This window comes from Agrilus planipennis, unplaced genomic scaffold (assembly GCF_000699045.2).
Source record: "Agrilus planipennis isolate EAB-ADULT unplaced genomic scaffold, Apla_2.0 scaffold47, whole genome shotgun sequence".
Classification (NCBI taxonomy): Eukaryota; Metazoa; Arthropoda; class Insecta; order Coleoptera; family Buprestidae; genus Agrilus; species Agrilus planipennis.
In genome coordinates this window covers 1,034,448-1,039,378 of record NW_020442442.1, presented here as the reverse complement: position 1 = coordinate 1,039,378, position 4,931 = coordinate 1,034,448, and the positions used below count along the sequence as shown (strand labels likewise).

At 34.3% G+C, this 4,931-nt stretch overlaps 1 non-coding gene across 1 annotated transcript; it reads left to right on the top strand.

Annotated features, from left to right (window-relative positions):
* Window positions 1–4,586: 4,586 nt before the first annotated feature.
* On the top strand, window positions 4,587–4,658 carry Trnac-aca. The gene has a single exon. It is a non-coding gene; the product is annotated as a tRNA-Cys (tRNA).
* Window positions 4,659–4,931: the final 273 nt, after the last annotated feature.

The following is a 4,931-nucleotide window of genomic DNA, read 5'->3' as shown; positions in this document are numbered from 1 at the left end:
ATACCTATCGCGCTCCAAAATTGCATCAGAACGTTAGAATTCTGAGATATCCTAATCTAAAAATCCAAGAATTTATATTTTTGACCATTAAGAAATGACTTCCTTGGTGGAGATGGTCGTAAGAATGTCAATCGCGCCTCAGAATTGCATCGGAACGTCATCCGAGAAATCCTAATTTAAAAATCCAACAACTTACATTTTTGACCATTACGAGAGGACTTTTTTGGTGGTGTTAAAAGGATCTAGTCTCGGAATTACTATTACAGACTCTAAAATGCCAAGATCCCAATTTCGCGTTTCTGGGTTTGAGGTTGTACTGTCAATAAAATATGTCAAAACACTAAACGTCATTTCAATCATCTCCCCCGCCACTATAGGATTTACACGAAAAAACGAAATTGACATCGTTGGAATTGAGAATTCTAGGTTGGCTAAGGTAAAATTATATGTATTTGCAGATCGAATCTAAACTGCAGATCAAACCTGCAAACGTTTAGTTAAAATTACACGTCAATTTTAGCTGAAACATTAATTTTCGTAGACCATACATTAGTGACTCTAGATTAGATTATCGTTCATAAGGATGTGGGATGTTGTAGTTTTAGGTAAATGCGAGTACTAGCTCACGATAACAATGAGTGGAGGAGTGTATCTAACCAGGTTTAGTGACTGACGACCCTATGATGATGAAAGTAAGATTAAAGTTGAAGTACTGAATTGAGAAATAGTCATACATCTAGTGATCAGAATTCTACATCGGATTATATTTATTAAGTGAAGAATTACTGTAACAAAATGAGTAATCTGAAATACATACGTATTTCTGTCAATTTCTAGGAACCATACATTACTTTCCCAACAACTCCCGTATATGCAAATATTGTACGGTTCACATCATTAAAAATGCCTGCGAAAGAAGGCCAACTAGAAAAGAAAAGAGACTAATATGTTAATAAAATTAAAAATTCAGGCGTTTTGTCGTGCGTATAACTAAAATTTTCACCAATAAAATACCGTAATGTGTCGTCGATTGGTGCGTATTAATTTCGAATAATAATTTGTAATAAAATTTATACGCGGAATTTTGACCTATAAATTATAATTCATTCTAGATAATCTTGTACACTTGTTGGCAATAAAATTGTTAACTAATTGCAAATAACGTTTGGTTTTTAAGTGTATGAAGCTACCGCCGTCGTTTAGGCGGATTTTCATAATCCTTAGAAATCTACTAATTTAATTTACCTTTCTAATTTTGGTTATTAATTTACATGTAATTTTCCAATGTATTTACAGACACACCCAGAAGGTTAATCAGTAGGGCTTCAGTTTTCATTTCATATGAATATTTGTAGTTTCTAACGCTCACTAGACCATCTTTACATAGCATTAAAAACTACTAACCAATTAAGGATGTTTGGGAGGTATGTCAAAATGCTACGAGACAAATAAAAATTTAGAACTCCTGTAAAATTTACAAATTGATTCACTAAACCGTTAAAAAGGGAAGCAAGTATGAGAGATTTAACTTTTACTGTGAAATTTCAATGGTTTATTTTGTATGAAACACTTTAACATTTAATATCAAATATTAATGTGAAAATTCATTTCAATTTTCTCCCACTATAAACTACCTAAATTAATGAGGGAAAAATTTGTTGCCAAAGGTCCCGGGTGTGATCCCTGGCAAGGGTGTGACAACAGTAACAAATTTTTCCCTCATTAACTTGAGGTAGTTTATAGTGGGAAAAAATTAAAATGAATTTTCACATTAATATTTGGTTTATTTTGATTTATTGTTAGTTTCATAACCTTCTATATTTTTGTATATTTTAGATTGAGTATTTNATTAATAAAGATTGAAACTAAATATTTTTTGTTTCATAGTTGAAATCAAGGAATATTCACTGCCAAAAGCCAGTTAAAAATTTTCCATATTATTCGTTATTTCTTATTTCATACAAAGTTTTTGGTCAAATTCCAAATTTTTTTTCAAACTGTGTAATTTTTTTTAGTATAGATAGTATTTATTTACTTCATGATATGCTGCAAAACCTAATTAATCACGAATTACTAATTTTATGTATTCTTACTCCGATTGTACCTCCCAAACATCCTTAATTCTATATACACAAATTCCTTAAACAGCATAGGCGATTACTAAGGAAGGATATTTTTAAAATTAAAATAAAACACGTCAGAAACTTGAAATTTAACATAAAGTTTCACTATACTAAGGCATCGAGATAAGGGTAGGTTTATGGATAAGTACATTTATTGTTTCGGTAATAAATAATAATAAAGTAAAAGATTCACAATTTTTACATTGCAAAATTAAACTGAAGCGACTATATCTAGGAACATCGGGACATTAACTGTTATTTCTGCGCAGATATACCGTCCCATCCCTCGATCGTCACAGCCCTCTACGCCGATGGCATTGCCCTCATAAACTCCGCCCAAACCGTTTTCCAGTGCTCCACAAAAATTAACAAGTTTTCACCCCTGCTACTAAATTGGTACCGTAGATGGAAACACTTCATTAACGACGCCAAGTCGGAAGCAATTTTCTTCTCCCGTAGGACCAGAAAACCTCCTACCATCCGGCGTCGTCTTCGACATGACGAAAGAACATCATCCTTGCCACCCGTGCCGAGACTCTAACCGTCTTTATCTCCCTCAAGCTCTTCTTCAAAAGCAGCTCCATCTCCCATCAAACAAAAATCTGTGCGTTCAAGGCAATTATCAGAAGCATTTGCTCCTACGCCGTCCCCATCTGGGGCTGTGCCAATTCTCACTGCCTACAAAATCTTTAAGGCATTTACATGCGGATTGTTCGTTCTGCACTCAACTATTCCTGGTTCATCAGAAACATACAAATTCGTTAAGAATGCCAATCACGCCTCAGAATTCCATGAGTACGTCAAATTTCCTAAATACCGTTGGCGGTGGTGTTAAGAATACCAATCGCGCCCCAGAATTGCATCAGAACGTCAGAATTCCTAAATACCTTTGGCTTAAGAATACCTATCGCGCTCCAAAATTGCATCAGAACGTTAGAATTCNCATTTACATGCGGATTGTTCGTTCTGCACTCAACTATTCCTGGTTCATCAGAAACATACAAATTCTGAAAGAAACTGGTCTACCTTCACTCCCCGAGGCTGCGGTTAATCTCCGGTCCTCAGTGTCAGGTTGCCCTAACCCATCCATCTCGACACTTGCCGACTGCGCCCCTAAACCCGTTTAAGAAAGCCCTACCACCTTCTACTCTGAGCTGCTTCCCTTCCGCTCATTCTTACTTTCGTTCTTTTTTAATGCGAGTACCCACCCAACTTATCGCTTCCTATTTCTACCTAATGCTTCCTTCCTACACCCATTTCCCTTCCCGCTTCCAACCTCTTTCCATTGAACCTTTCCTGGGATGTATAACCTCCAGGTTGATATCCCTCCTCGATGAGGGGTTTTAGTCGACAGGCGCTTGAGCGAATCGGTAAAAAACTAAAAATTTTTTTGAATACTTTTATATTTATTTTTGGATAAGTTGGTATATTCGCTATATTTAGACATGTTCTTAAGAACATCTTCCTTGGGTAATCCTTTTATCGAAGAACTTCTGGTAGGTCTTAAAAACCGTTATCATTAAAGATTCTATTTTTGGCATGGACTAAAGTTAACGTTTCGATAAAAATATATCGAACCCACAAGGATATTTATCATTGATTATAATTATATGCACCATTTAAATCAACAGGTTAGTTGCTTAATGAAGCGATTACATATTATATCTGCTCATCCCATGGAAAGTCATATTTTAATGGTACTAATACCAATCGCAACAGGAAAAATTACGATCTCTTAATTAAATCACAGCTTATTAGGTTGACGTGATTGAAAGCAGCTGAGAGAAAGAGCGAAAATAAAAGGCCGAATTGGAATAAATTGATATTTTACACTAATTGACATTTTCTACGTCTAACATTTTTCCATTAAGCAGTAAACGTTATGTTAACATGATTTTTTGATACTTAATGGTCAACTTTGGACGAAAACATTCGCATGTCATAAAATCTTCATTTAGTATAATGCTTTTACATTTGTTTAATCTGACATTTTCTTCTTGGGCGGAATATCTACTAATAACAATTATGAACTAGATAACATCTTTTTAAAACCAATTTGCATCCACAACGAGTCAATAAATAATAATTCCTAAGATTTACCTGTCATAAACAAGCTCCTTTTTCTAAATTAAGCTAATCAATATGGTCTCAATTTAATTTTCATAGAAGGGTTAGAACTGAATCACTAACATTAACCTAAATACTTAACATTTAATCGTGCTTAAATAAATCTCCTAGTAAATAGCTGAAAATTAGAAACATTATTTACTGATAAATACATAATGTATTTGTAACACAATAGATATGAAGAAACCGACGACTAAAACTACCTAATTACTTTAATTGGGAAAACTATGAAATCCTATGACATTGTTAGTTACTTAACAGTGGATTAATATGCGATATATTTGAAATCATTTTTCGTTAACCGTGTAGGTCGGTTGGTCATGGTTGCTGTTGTCACCTTTCGTAGTTTAGTGGTAGAACATTGGTGCACAAAGTCAAAGGTCCCGGGTTCGATTCCCGGCGGGGGTATGACAACAGCAACAATTTTTCCCTCATTAATTTGAGGTAGTTTGTAGTGGGTAAATAAAAAATCGAAAAAATGATTTGAAATTAATATTGGAAAAACTAGATGAGGGTTGCAAATTGAGTTGTGAAATGACCCCAAATGGTTGAATATGACTAAGAATAACNCCTCTAAACTTTGCGCTTGAGCGTGAGCAATAGATATTTCAACATCTTTCGGTATATTATTTAAAAATGTTGTTTTGGCTATTTTATCTATAAACTCTGACAGAACATCAA